Source organism: Bactrocera tryoni, chromosome 4 (assembly GCF_016617805.1).
Source record: "Bactrocera tryoni isolate S06 chromosome 4, CSIRO_BtryS06_freeze2, whole genome shotgun sequence".
Taxonomy (NCBI): domain Eukaryota; kingdom Metazoa; phylum Arthropoda; class Insecta; order Diptera; family Tephritidae; genus Bactrocera; species Bactrocera tryoni.
The window spans coordinates 78,485,743-78,501,506 of NC_052502.1; the positions used below are offsets into that span (position 1 = coordinate 78,485,743).

The following is a 15,764-nucleotide window of genomic DNA, read 5'->3' on the forward strand; positions in this document are numbered from 1 at the left end:
TCTACTTTAAATTAAAGCTGAGATCTCAAACTTTCATTTGGTATAAGTCTGCACCTAGGGCGAGGGGCTGCTCTATATTTCCTAGGCCATTGAAAATGCAAAATATTCAATTTTTGCACCACAGTTCTCTTGTTAAGAAAAAAAAAATTGTGTTTTTTTTTTAATTTATTTTTTCATTTACTCATTCTACAATAACTAAATTAATTAAAAAAATACTTGAAAGTTGCATTTATTATGCATTTTTATTTTAATAAGCTTTTGATTATTACATATTGAACTAACATATTTCAAGCGCGTTGGCATACCTCAACTTTGACTTGCTCTAGACCAAAAAGTAATGAAGTTATGAGGCTGAAATTTCAGGGAATTGTTACTCATAAATCTGTTAATATACTGTGAAAATTTCATGCAAATTGGACGACACGTCAAAAACCATTTTTTGCCGCGGTTACTATTGGGCTGTCTCACTGTGCGCCGGAGTGCTGGCTGGTGCTGACCGTACGTGGTGTATAAATGGATTTTGTTTTATGATGGAAAGTTCCATGCGAAGTTTGCAAAATGAAATTTTTCCTCCGCAGTTTGCTTAAAATGTTAGCGCATGCATGATTGCGCTTAAAAGCGGTGGCGTTGCGGGTTTGTTCTTTTTTCTTTTTAATACTTTTATTCTGACGGGATTACTGCTGCTAAATGCGGGTTGCCCGTTTTACTTTTGAAGAAATAAGAAAACGAGGAACTGTGCTGATTGTCATTGTGCACGAAATACCAAGTCTTTAAAGATCTCTATCCTTTTAAACGGTGTCGGTTGCCTTTTATATTTCGGGATTAGAGAACCAGTTTGCAATACAAGGTTTGGCGAATCCCGAAATATACTTAACAGCTCTGCCTACCTTTCTTCTTCTTCTTTGCTGGAATCTAGTACTACAGACCATGTACCATATTTCAGGCCCCGGTGAAGTCCATCAGCCTCAACCCATTTGGGGATGTTTCCTCGTGGAGGCTGAATTTACCGACCGTTGTGCCAAAGATACCTTCTTTGTCCACCCTGGCTTTAAAGTCGCCAAGCACGATTTTGACATCGTAATGCCACAAGAAGAAGAAGAAGAAATGCCACAAGGACCTACTCGCCTCAGTCTTTGTCCCGTCCCTTCACTCTAACGAGCACATCAACCAGCTGGATAGCGGCACCTTCCCAATTAAGGGACCTGACATTCTACATGCCCTTAAATCGTTATCCTTAATTCGTTTGCCATAATCGTCATCAAAAAGGGGGTTTCTCTTCTGATGCTTTTTGCTCCTTTTCACTGAGGACTTTTTTTTTACGTGGCGCGTCGCACAACTCTGTGTAGGGGTCGTTTCGCCTTCTCACTTTAGCTCGCCTTCAAAAGAAGTTTTTTTTCGTTCTTTGGCTATCCAGAGGATACTTGGTCTAGGACTGGAAGTCGTGAGCTGCTTGAGCCATAAGTGCATAAAATAATCGTTTCTGGCCACTTTCAAGTGAACGGCAATCAGAGAATTTTCCTCACGGGCGTGAACTTCTATATATGACTCCGTCCTTCCTTTCTTACGAAGCGATAAGTTAGTTTTTGTTGGATTGAGCGACCAGTTAAAGTGACCAAAGACTATTAAGACCAGCTGAATTAATGCAATGCCCTTCTTTTTGACGGCAGCTAGTTCACTTTTATGGTCTGTCAACTATGTATTGCACACTTGTTGCTAAAAGTGCTGAATTGGAGCTATTTAAAACTTATGTAAAGCCAAAAAACTGCACAAAGAATTGTTTCACTTCTTTAACTTAGCGAAACTTTCCAGGCTAGTTTTTCGAAGCCTCGTTCTTCACAATGTTCTCAAGCCCCTAAATCTATTACAGACTATATTAATCTTACCCACTTGAGAAAAGTTATTTGGAAAATAATATTTTATTTGTCGACCAACCTTCTAGAGCTTTCCTTCTCTTCCTGATAACTCTAGGATGCTGCAACTCCCAGCCCTTCTGAAAGATACTGTAGGTGTTCCTGTTCTGTTGTGTTTAAATGCTTCAATGAGCCCAAGTTCTATGCTAATATTTCCTAACACTTCTCGTTTGTTTTTTCTTTTTTATCAGCAATTTGTACTTTGTGGTTTTTATTTATGTCATGTATATGTGACTCAACTAGCATACAGTGAATCTGGTATTTGGCGGTTATTTAGAATTAAATGTAAACAAATTAATTGCCTTTTGGCCATTAACAGAAGATAAGATTAACACTTTAATATTCTAGTACAGAAATCACGATTGTCTGATAAGAATATTCAAATATGTAGTTTTAGATAGAGAGAGAGAGAATATGAGGGCGAGATAAAAGGTTGTCGTAATTTTTTTTACTGTGCTCGAGCATATTTTTATAAATAATGGAAATTTCTTTCTCAGGTACTGTTATTCTCAATATTTTGTTCATCTGTCAGCGAATGTTTGGACTTCTCAAAGGGTTAAAGAAGTGATTCAGTGCTGTCGGCTGGGTTTTCTACATTTTTGTGCTAGCAAAACTGAGCTCTCACTTCCAAAACAAGGAAGGGTGAAAACCCATTGCTATTACAATACAGATAAAAATAAGTCCCCTCTCACTTTTACTGATTCGATTTCTGTTGTTCAGAATGCTTTATTCAGAAACTTATGGCATATGCTTGACTTTCAAACGGAATCTCTGATCTCATTCCATTGTTAAATCGATAAATTCTGAGAAATTAATTCGATTCTAAATAATTGCCGCCTTGTTTCTTGCCGGATATCATTTGATGCGTGTTGCCAATGCTGGCGTGGCTTGCGTGTGGATCAAACCCGTTTTGGAGTATTTGGGTCAACGACAGCAGCCGTGGCAGCGCAGTTTGAAACAGTAGGAAAACAGGCAGGCGGTTAGAAAAATCGGCAAACACGTGGGGTCACCCATCCGGCTGGTCAAGTTGAACCGGCTGCAGAGCCGATGCTTCAAAGAGGAACAGCTACACTCCAAGTATGTTTGTAGTTGGTATGGGAGCACCCACTTTCCGTTCAGCTAGAAGTTTGCTTGAGAAATTCCTCAAGCGAGTTCAAATTGAAAAGGTAATCAACAAATGAGAAAACATTTAGCTAAAGAACACAAAGCACACAGCGTTAAGTGAAGGAGTGGAGCAAGCGTTTACAACTGCCACAGCGAACTATTGTGCAAAGCCATAAAGTCTTCTGTGTTTCTTGTTTGTTCACGACGGAACGGCAATAAGCTACAAAAAACGAAATGGAAGGAATATATTTATGAAAATGGGAGAGCATGAACATAGACGTATGTATAAAGATGCTAGCGACAACAACAAAGACACTCCAGTCATAACTTAAGAGGAGCAATGGCAACTGTTATGAAAAAACGGAGGCGAAATGGAAGACCAGGCACATAATATCACTATAGAACGGCAACTTGTTGTTAGAACATTCAAACAACAACAATTACACAAGTACACCATCAACGCTATCATGGAGAATCAAGACGCAAAGCCTGAGATGCCCAACAAAATGAAGCAACAAATTGAAAAGCAAGCGGAATATCGAAGAATTAAGCAAACAACTGAAACTCAAGAAACTGAGACTGCAGCTGGCGGGTGCACGACGAAGCAAGCAGGGGTTTGCGGGTGCCCGTAACATGCTCAGCATCCACGCAATCCGGTGGGACGAGTTTTTCTGTCTCGTTCACGTCGAACGCTACGAAGGCGCCTATGTTGTTTTGATCATAGAAAATATGATATCTTTGTTATTGCTCGGCTTATATGGCCCGAAGTATGTACATAGATTCGAGCATGTTTGTTAACTACATCTATGTAGTATACTGTTGCATTGTTGACTGAGCTCACAGAGCTGTGTTGTTGGCTCAGAATTTTTTTATGGTTCAACTCCTACATAATCGAAGAATAAAAAACGTTTGTAAAAATGAGTATAATTAGAGTGGAATAGCACAAGAACACGGATTTGACATAACTACAACTCTTTTTGCTCGTAGGCGGACACACAGAATCAAAGCAATTGTTGAGCAAACCAAACAGTTGAAACGAAATAAGCTGGAAGATAAAAGCAAATAAACTGTAGTCTTAGCGGAGCATAGGTTAGGGCTCTGGCAAAGCAAAAGCTAAAGAATAAATATTTGTATGCCATATTTTTTTATGCGTGATTTGTTGGATTTACCCGTCGAACTTCAAGTTTGGTCATAAGTTTACCGACTTTCGAGTTTGTTTTCGTTCGACTTTGTTTGAACTCGGTGTTACAAGCTGTCTAATGCGGTTAGCGTACACCTAAACATCGCTATAAGCTCAAAAGAAGTGCCAACTGATTGAAGTGTGTTGTCTTCTATAAACATAATATCGGCGACTTTAATCCTGAAGTAACCACTGAGAGTTCGACCGCCGTCTCCACTAAAACCGTTTCTTTTTCAAACCTTTTCGTTTTTGGTGAAAGATATCTTTGAGTCAGTGTTTTCACTAATAGTTTTTAATTTATCAGTGACTGTCACCCTAAATTTGGATCTTTGTTTCGGCGTGCACCTATTTCTTCTCTAATAATTCTCAAGTTTATCGCAATTTACCGTTCTCATCCATACTTTGCTGTGTTCTATTAAAAATTGTTGCTACAAAAATATTGTATGTATGTATATTTACTTATTTTTTATTGTTGTCTTGTCCATTGCCACACGAGTGCTGCTGTGCTATTTTTGATGACGCTAACGAATTGAAGTTTCCACGTCGCTGGCTCATCTGCGCAGGCGAATGACTAGACGCGGTGGCGTACAGTGGGCGAGTGTGTTGAAAGTGCGAACAAAAAATTGGCAGACGTATATTAGAAGGTGCCATAACTAAACGGTTTTATTAGGAAAGAATTTGTTAAAAAATGTCAAACTGAAAACAAAAAAAAAAAAAAAAACATGAACAAAAACATGTTAAAATAAATTTTAAAAAATAAATAAAAATAAAAAAAAATAGATGTTTAAATTTTATTTCTCTTACTGTATTATTTGGAAATTATATTTGTATTAAAAAATTTTAAATATTTATTTACTGTTTAGAATTAGTTTAAATATTTAAAAAAATTTTAATTTAAAAATGTTTAAATTTTATTTTTTACAGTAAATTAAATATATTAAAAAAAATGTAAATCCTTATTTACTTTTTAATTTTTTTTTTAAATATTTTTTAATTTTTTTTGTTTGTTTTTAGTTTGAAATGTTCTTATTATAAAAAAAATAAATTTTTAATTATAAAAAATCTATATAAAAATCTCTTTAGCGTTAAATTAAAAAAACAATTCCTTAAAGAAAAAGAAAATATGGAAGACGACTAACTAAATTGTCTTTTTTATTTTTATTATTTTATTAATCAATTAATAATCTGTTACGAGATGAACACACACGTTTTTTTTTTAATTTTTCCTAATTTACTACGTTTTGATCCACTGTGCTGCATTACGGCGAATTCATTCCGCTTCATGATTTGCTAAATATTGCTTGAGTGCTATACGAAATTGTTTTGTGCCTGCATAAAATTACACAAAGTCAGGAAAAAAATGGTTTCCAACAAAAACACGATTTGAGAAAAAAATTGAAAGAAAAATATTAATTCAGAAAAATTATGTGGAAAAAAGGACATGAATGAACGCCAACGCATTCTATTGAAAGTAAAAATAGCTGCGAAGACAGCATAAAAGCTATTAAGAGAATGGCATAAAAATATTTTACAACAACAACAAATGCTATATTACTTCAATGTAAAAGGTTGCAGGAGCAGCGGCTGAGTTGCATGCTGCCAGCTGCCACAGCAAAACAACAAAATCAGAAGCAACACTATCTGGTGGCGGTGGTGGGATGCGCGTGGCGGCCGGTCGGCTGCTGACGGCAAGTGTCGACGCTGAAGCGCGCGCAAGCGAAAAATTAAAGCGTCGACGAATTCGCGGAAAATAGAAAATTTGTAGGCAAACACACGCCCACGCACACTCACACAAACACAAAAAGTGGCAAGCAGAATGGGAAATAGCGCACAACAAAAGCTTCAGCGACAATATGTAACAACAACAACAACGACAACAGTGAATAACAACCATAAATAGAATTTGCAACAAAAATGGTTATGTAACTTTTGAAGCTTGGCAAGTTTGCTCGATGAATTTCTGTGCGACGGAAGTGATGAAAAATGCAGCAATGAAAAACTGCAAGAATTCCAATAAATAAAAAACAAAATGGAAAAAAGCGAAAAGTGAATTATTTGCTGCAACTGCTTGTTTACTTTAGTTTGTTGGCGCGGACTGTGCGATGCGGCTAATAGCTGCGCTCGCTGAGTGGCACTTTCATTGAAAGCAGCAACAACAACGGCAATCAATTTGCAAATATTGAAATGCAAATTTGTGGTCAAAAGCGAAAACAATGTTTGAGTTGTTTGACTTTATTTTTCATTTTGAATATTTTTGGCCGAAAAAGTTTAGCGAAAAGTGTTAGGGGATTTCACATTTTTATTATTTTTAATTTTTATATTTTTCTTTGCTATATATATTTTAAAAAGAAGAAAAAAGTTGACTTCGGTTGGTCGGCCGGTTCTTTTTCTTCTTTACTGACGTAGGCACCGCACCGCTTCCAGATGAAACTAGGCCCTACTCCACCTGGTCTTTAGAATGGAGTGAAGGTTTCCTCTGTTTCCCCCGGCGTGTACTGCGTCGAAAACTTTCAGAGCTGCAATGTTTTCGTCTATACGTACGATAAGACCTAGCCAGCGAAGCCGCTGGCTCATTATTTCATCGAATGCGAGATTCGCCGTGGCCAACGCACAAAGGACCATAAATCTTTCGCAGAACCTTTCTCTCGAAAACTCGTAATGTTGTCATCGTCCATGCCTTTGCACCATATAGCAGGACGGGAATAATGAGAGACTTATAGAGTTTGGTTTTTGTTCGTCGAGACAGTACTTTACTTCTCGATTACTAAGTCCAAAGTAGCACCTGTTGGCAAGAGTTGTTCTGCGTTGGATTTCGAATTGCTGTTAATGCTGGTTCCAAGATAGACGAAATTATCTAAAACTTCGAAGTTATGACTGTCAACAGTGACGTGGAAGCCTAGTTGCGAGTGCGACGACTGTTTGTTTGATGATAAGAGATATTTCGTCTTACCCTCGTTCACTACCAGACCCATTTGCTTTGATTCCTTATACATTCTGGAGAAAGCAGAACTAACGGCGCGGGTGTTGAGGCCAATGATATCGATGTCATCGGCGTACGCCAGCAGTTGTATACTCTTATAGAAAATAGTACCTTTCCTGTTTAGTTCTGCAGCTCTAACTATTTTCTCCAAGAGCAGATTGAAGAAATGGCACGGAATTGAGTCGCCTTGCCTAAAACCTCGTTTGGTATCGAGCGACTCTGAGAGGTCCCTCCTCAACGTCATTATTATTACTATAAATATAAAAAATAAGTTGAAGTTTGATGAGAAATACGAAAAGACTTTTTCCACTAAGTATTTTATAGAGCCTCCGACGGTTTCTTCTGGGTTTTACAAACTTTGTATCTTATTGTGTTAAGATAAAGGCTACAAATTGCTGAAATTTGGTTGGCTTTAAGTGCAACAACAAGTTGCAGCTGGCACAGCAACCTGCAACAGCATGTAGCAAGTACAAACGTGCAATCACGCGAACCCATTCGCATGCCAAAGCCATGTTGCCACAACAACAAAAGTTTTTGCTTACTTCACTTTTCTATTTACTTTATTTGCTTTAATAAAGCAATCAAGCAATCATTGCTAGATTAGTTCGCGCAGCTACAAGGGCGACGAGGGAAAAAATTATAGAAAATTGCTGCAACATTCGTGTGTTGCATGGCGTTGTAAAAACAGCAAGGGTACTATATGTATGTTGTCTTACCTCGGTGTTGTTATTGCTGTGGGTCTGTTATCTGGCTTGTATTAGCGAAAAATGCGATTTGCCGTTATTTTGATGCTGTGTCGCTGAACCACAAATGCGAAATTTGTTGTTGCCACTTTTTAGTACTTTTGTACAACATTACCGTTATTCAGTGTGATTTTTCCATCATCAATCATTACTGGCTTTAGTACAGAGTAAGAACAAGCGTACACATATGGTGGCTTGATCCATGCTGTTGTTGTAGCACATATGCGAATCCAAACCCGTTAAGTGATCGAAATTATAGCCATTGATAGGCTAAACTTCCGATTGATTGTGGTCATTTAGAGCCCATATACCACTGTCACCGTTGCGCCGAAAAAGAATTGAGTCTCTCATTTCGGTATCTTTGATCTCTCACATGATCATCCTGTCGAACTTCATAGATCAATACAAGATTTGGCGGTTCCGGTTATGTTAAATAATACGTCAGATCTCTGACGTGATGCTTTCTATGTAAACCCCACAAAGGTAAGCTCGCTCGCTCCTTCTCTGAATCATAGTTGTTAGTGATCTTTTGCAAACGCTTGAGAAAGTCGACTGCCTGGTGAATGTCTACGCAGACGACGTAACTCTCACGGTTGACAGGAATTTTCTGAATACCCTAGTTAGCTCAGGGGTACCAAAGTATCGTAGGCAACTGGCTGCTGATCCTCCATAAATCCTGACAAGACCGAACTAGTTATTTCAACAAGGAAGTACATAATCCCGGAGACTCATCCACCATAAATGCAGCAACGTGTCTTCAGCCTGCTGACACAGTACGTAGGGTTTTCCCAACATTGAGGAAAGAGCAAGAAAGGCATCGGTTGATCCGTAGTCAAGGGGTGCCATTGGCAAAAGGTGTGGACTCTCGCCAAAGGTAGTTCTTTGGGTCTATGAAACAATAGTTCAGCCTAAAATGTTTTACGGAATTCTTGTTTAGAGAAACGTGCCGCATTCGCCAAAGAATTGGCGGAAGGAATTGCAGATGACCTAAAGCTTGTGAGGAAGTTACGAGGAGGAATACACGTCGGCAAATTTTCATCAATTCCAGTTCTTGGTTTTCTGACCACTTCAGCGTCTTCCAAGCGGAGATAGCTGTCATAAAAGTAGCAGCAGATCTATTGCTATGAAGCTGCATCTAACCTTTAGAGTGGTAACTATCCACTCTGGTAGTAGAGCAGCGATATTAGCTTTGAGTTCAAGAGAATCAACTTACTTTAAGATCAGATTTGTTTGGGTGTTTGACAAGAGGGTTATTGCAGGAAACTATAACGCTGATGACCTTGCTAGGACAGGTACTTCAGTCTCAAAAACAGTCGAGTGGAAACAGGTAGGATCTCCCCTGGATTCCTGTGCTTTACTTCTAGACCGTCAGACCAGCTCAGCAAGCGCTGGTCAACTACCATGCAATCGCAAGGTCCGTCTGGTCCGGAATAAATCAGAAGAGATTTAGGGATCAGTTATCTAACCCAACCTAACTTCATACATATGTTGTCATATTGTACTTTAACTTTTAGTGGCCAGTGGCTTGGCTTTCAAAGACCGAATTTTTTTAAAAGATGTGATTACCACTCGGACTCATTGCAATGAACACCGAATTAGGAGATATGATGTGGTATTTGGTAGTAGACTATGTCGTTGTTGTTGTGCTGCCGAGTTGACAGTGTTCAGCGAGCACAGGTTTTGTCGTACAACTTAGCCTTGAGAGGTTTATAATTTTTATATGAACTAACTGTTCATCGCCATAAGTTACTGAAAAATCTTTTGTATGCACTCGTGCGCAAGTCAATACTTCATTGAGTCGTCACAGTCGGCGGCGACGGTGTCTCTCCTTTCTCCTCGCCTTCAACAGGTTTTTTCTACATTCTTGTCTCAACCTTTGGCATGTGTTCCGCATGAGTTGCATCGCACGCATGAAGCGATACTTCACGGCGAGTATTAGCTTTTATTAACTTTTATTTACTATTATTACTTTCCACTTGTCTGGCGAATTTATAGCCTTCCCGCGACTGGCGCTACGTGGTACTTATTTATTATCGCGCTCTTCGTCTCGATTGCCGTCGGCCACGCCATTCATTACAGCGCTGAATTAGCCATAAGCATTGCTTAATGAGCGCACATATTCCACGTAAATAAATAATAAAAAAATCACAACAACAAGTAGGTAGTATGAGTAAGGCAAGTGCTTGTGGAATTTCACTCGATTTTCGTACCAGAAATGTGGCGAGCGATTTCTACTAAAGAGCAGCATTTGTGGCAACTTTTTATAGCGCAACGCAGTTACATTAAATGCAGTTTACAGTTAGCGATACCGTATCCCAACTGCGCTTAAATTGCGAATTATTTCCACATTTTTGCGTTGTGAACTTGTTTCTGTAATTTTGATGATGTTCTTGTTGTAGTTGCCCCGGTAATTTCGTGTAACATCGCTTTCAACTAATCGCTGAGGGGGCAGCGCGCCGGTAATGTCTGGGAAAAAGCGAAAGAAGAAATGAAATGTTGTGGAGAAGAAAACTAAAAAATGATTTTAACCCATTTTCAACCAAAAGACGGGAAGCAAATTAAAAGATGAAAATGAAAAGTTGCCAAAAGTAAAGAATAATATTTCTTAACCGGTAGTGTTGAGTTTAGCGCATTGTTTGCTATTTTGCTTCGTTTTTCGTTGATCTTCTTCTGCTTGTAACGCGCTGTATTACCAAATCTGATTATAAAACTGTAGGTATTTTTTCGCTGTGAGCAAAGTCGAGCTATTTTTCATTTCGGTATCTCTCAGATATTGGATACCCGCCGGTATCTCTAAGAAATCGGTCGGATATAAGTGAATTCTCTTCAATCGAATTTATTACGCACTCGTTTGGTACTCGTTTTGTCCAACTTGTGTTCCAAAAGTTCAGTTATAGGATAGTTTTTAATAGACGACTAAATTTTATGCTTTTTGGAACTTTGTATATGTTTGAGAGAACTATTTATAGAACTATCTATAGCACCCGGAATCTTGAAAACTTGTATACCTTCATTTCGAAGTCGGACGATCGACTTTTGAACCAATCGTTACAATTCTCTAAAAACTTTCAAAAAAGGGCTCCTTCTGCGTCGATGAAGCGCTGCTAGAGCGATTTTCAAGCATTGAAGGCGTCACGGAAGGCATTCTCCGGAATAGCCTTGAGAGCCGAGGTGCATGCTGCTTGGAACCCCTTTCAACGGCTTTTCTAAACCAAGTGGGGCCACATCTGGAACGCCTCTACTGAATCCCGTAAGTGCGCGCACGCTCCAAATTACAGTCGCAGTAGAAGAAAATCGGTTATTTTACTTTCCGGACAAACCCTGTATAGTCAACTCGAAAGCTATCCTCAGATATATTTAGGAATGGCCTTATGTAACTACATACAGTAACACCAATATTTGTCGTAATATTGTTATCAGAAATATCAGCACGTACTTTTGGGCATGAAAAATGTCTACGAGTTCCCAAACCTCGTTTATGTAATATTTAGAAGAGGCAATATTACTAACAGTTGGGTATATAACTCGTAATTAGTTTTAGGAACCTTTTCTCATCACTCCGTAACCCACACTCGCCAGCCAGATCTGCCACCGCGACCCCTACCAGCCCCAGCCGCCAACAGCGTGCGCGTGTTTTAAGCTTATTACTTGTTATTAGCCTACTTGACAGTTTCGTGTTGTGTTTCTCTAATAACTGTACATGTGTATAAGCCTCCGTATAGAAATAAGTTGGTTCGCATTTAAAAAAAATAATTATTTTCGGTATGTAACTAGAAGCGCCGAACTTTGTAGCTGTTTCCATTGAACTATCAATTTTAGCCAGCAACCCGCGATACATAGAACTAGACATGAAAACGTTTGGATTGTCTAAAGTTAACATTTTATGAGCGCAGGTGCTTATGTATGTATGTGTGGGTTTGTTTGTGCGTCGCATTTTGTGCATAACTGTAATACCCGCTTGACATACTAGATAAACGCACTCAACGATGGACACATACAGAAATACCTGCGTGGTCACACACACACACACACACATATATACATTCATACATACAAAAGCGAGTGCGTTTGCTGTTGTGCGGTTGACAATCTTATCAGCGTTAACTGGCTGCTTGATTTGTTGTCCGTTTATATTGCCAACGCACGCGTATACAAACACATACATAGTCACATACAGTTATGGGTACTTGTTTATATGTGTGTGGGCATGCGATTACACTTGATTATTAGGTTACGTATACGCCATATGCCATCAACACAAATACATGAATACATACATACACAAATATACATAGTCTATATATACCTGTTATTGTCTATTTTTATCCGCGTCCATATCCCGTCTAACGGTGCACCGGCAACCAGTGAGCGCGTTATTTTCACTTACTATTACCCTTGTTGTTGTTGTTTGTAGTTGTAATTGTTGACTTTTCAGCGATTTGCTACAACGCTGTTGACTTTTAGCTCTGACCAAGCGTCCCCTCGCCTCATCGCTCGCTGCCGTAATGTGAGCGTGCGCACGCGACCGCCGACAGCTGACAGTTGACGGCGGTAAAGTCACAGCGTGCATTACGAAAAGTCAATAATTGCACGCATACAAGAAACGCATATAAACAAGTGTACATATTTACATATTTGTGAGTGTATACATATTAGGGTGGTTCAAAATACCGACTTATTTTTCGCTTGGTACTATGAGATAGAGGTTCTTAGACACCTTTAACCAAACATAGATAAAAAGTTAAAGAATATAATCAAAAACATGTAAGGAAGAGCTAAGTGCGGGTGCAACCGAACATCTTATACTCTTGCAACTTGCAAGAATTAAAGCCAGGAAAATACTTTAAGGTGTAAAACCAATAATATAGAGCAAAATCCGCCGGATGTTCGAAAATCCTGATATTATTTAGTTGGGGGTTAAGTCAAGTTTTCGCTCAAATTTATCTATTTTAGGCACAAAGGTACACTGTTTTGAGTAAAACACGCTCTGTAATTTTCATTGAGATAACTCACATATTGGCCGATATATGCGGTACAAAGTCAACCGAAAGTTCGAAAATCTTTATATTAAGAATTGGCCCGATTCAACCCATTTTTGACATACAGACATACCTATATAAAAAAGGATTATCCCTTATTTTCCGTTATATGTATATATCACACATTGACCGACATTTTCGATCAAAAATCAACCGTAGGTACTGGGGTCCAAATATTCGGTGCCTGGGGGCTTGACCAGTTTTTGTTGGACTAAGGTGGCACACACTAAAAACATTATTCGCGCAGAGTGTTATCCCGTTATATTAATTGCTTCTTGATTTGTGTAGAGGAAACTGAACGAATCAAGGAGGCGTGGTTGTTGTCTGATTTCGTCTCTTTTCACAATGTCATATAAGAATGTAAAAAAAAAAATGCAACGAATTAAATTTTGTCATCAAAAAGAGGGCGGTGTCACGGCCTATTTGTGGGCGTGACAGTGGTCCGATTACTTCTATCTACGAACTCGAAATTTTTTTTGCACATAGAAACCCACGTACCAAGTTTCATCGAGAAATCTCAATTTTTACTCAATTGTCAGACAGACAGTCAACCGGATTTCAACTTTTCTCGTCACCCTGATCAATTATATATATAACCCTATAGTTATCTCCTTTAGTTTTAAGTGATACGTACAACCATTAGGTTAACAAAACTATAATACTCTGTAGCAACTGGTTGCAAGAGTATAAAAAATAGCCTAGCGAAAAACCATTTCGATTTTTGACTCCCCCTAACACATATATATATATGTATGTATTTACATTGGATTCATGGTTTTTGCTGTTTATATTATTAATATTTATTATGTGATTGCTGCTGATTGCCAACTCGTATTGAATTTGTCATTTATACAAATACAACAACACATCGCATGGCAATTTATTGGAATTACGTTCGACCATTCGTTGGCTTTTGGTTGCGCCTCATATTTTACTTATTTTTGATGAGTGTAAAAACATATTGTTTGTTGTTGTTGTTTGCCAACAATTATTTTGCGCTTTTTCGCAATATTTTTCTTTTCACTTAGCTAATATCTTTTGTTTGTGACACTTATGTATTACTTTTTTGCTCCCTTTTTAAACCGTAATTATTCACGCATGCCTGGTCAGCTGTTAGTGATTTTTTGTTTGTCAATAAATTCCAAATTTCGTTTTTTTGTCAATAATATGCGCTCGTCGTAGCAATAAATTCAGCTCACTGCTTTTGTTGTTGCTGTCCATTTTCTCATTTGCTTGCACTTTTTGACGTATTTACGCTTATTTATTTTCGCTTTTTAATTTATTTCCATTTTGCTGTAGGCATTATCGCCGCTTAGTCACTTGCATTACACAATTTTACTGATTTTTATTAGCCATTCGGTTCATTTTACAAGGCTACAATGACTGGCGCAGTTGTTTATTTAAATCTTTATGTGTACAGATGTATATATGTAGAAGTGTTATTGCCATTAAATAAATAATTAAATAAAAATATAGGTTATTTAAATTACTTGACCGGTTGGAACCGAATTCGGTTGGTAACATTCTCACAACGCCCTCGGGACCCTTTCAAATAGAACACAAACCTCGCATACTTCTCATGAACTGCCATTAAAATACGAAAATACTTTTCCAATACCAATATATCGGTTAGTATGAAGTTCTTTTCATTAGTGTAAAAATTGTATCAAATATTTTCCAAAACCTTATAAACCATATAATATTTGATTAAAATGCTCCTCCACTAACTCCAATCCAACTATTGCTCCAACTAGGGATACACAGTGAAATACAATGAATATCTTCAAATCCCTTTACTGCATACCAGCTTTACTTCTTCGTTACAAACGAAACATCTTCTTGGCGTTTTGAGCCTGAGAGATCATCTCTCTTCGCCTTGTATTATCTCTCGTCATCGCTCCGGTGGCCAACGAAAGTACTTAACTTTATACCATACATGCCTCGAAGTCTTTATTGACAAGATTAAATTAAATTAACGTCACTCCTAGACAAATTGTGGTCTTGTACTTTTTGCTAATGCTTGAAATTATGCTAAACCGTTATTAACCGCACGACAAGTATTTCATTGCCCATAAAAGCATACACCCGCACACACAGGTGCAAATGCCGGTAAAGTCAACAGGGGTCGCCAGTTTTTCTTAGCAATTGCCACGTCTCATTTGAATTGTCATTGGAATCACACAAAGCGAAGGAATCAAATTACATGCGACATATTGCCGGCGGTTTATGGGCGATATTTAAAAGTGAACGCAAGCAGAATTGGAAGAAGAAGCAGAAGTCTTGTTTGCGTGTGCTAAGCCAGCCCATAATCACATCAATGACATCAATTTCATAAAATTAAATGCACTTTGCTATTGGCATTGAGCACAACAGCGGACGGACGCAAAAACACAACTATACAACAGCTAAGGCAAAAACAAAACCAATAATAGTGAATGCAAAGAGCGGCGTATAAAAACTCTTTAGAATTCACAGCCAAATCCAATTGATTCCATGTAATTGTATCAACTGCGAGCATTCACACACATACATTTGTGCATAGAATTGCTTTTGTTCGCCTAACAAAATTTGATTAACAGAGAAAACGAAATGCAAGGCTGCTGCTTTGTTTTTAATGCTTGCATTGAACTGCCTAAAGTGTGTCTAACTAAGGCAATTATGCTCATATGAGTGGGGCGCGAAGTGGTGGGAAGGAACGTGAATGCTGTGTTGCCGATTTTCAGTGGAGGCGAGTGCGAGTGAGGGAGTTTTGTGGGACCGAGTAGTAAAAGCAACGAGTATTTTGAAAGGATGTTATCGCAGTTGGAA

General features: G+C 38.3%; 1 protein-coding gene across 3 annotated transcripts in view; it reads left to right on the plus strand.

Annotated features, from left to right (window-relative positions):
* Positions 1-15,764, plus strand: part of LOC120774343 (MAGUK p55 subfamily member 5-A) — a 149,706-nt gene that overhangs the window by 31,125 nt on the left and 102,817 nt on the right. The gene's annotated exons all lie outside the window — the stretch shown is intronic.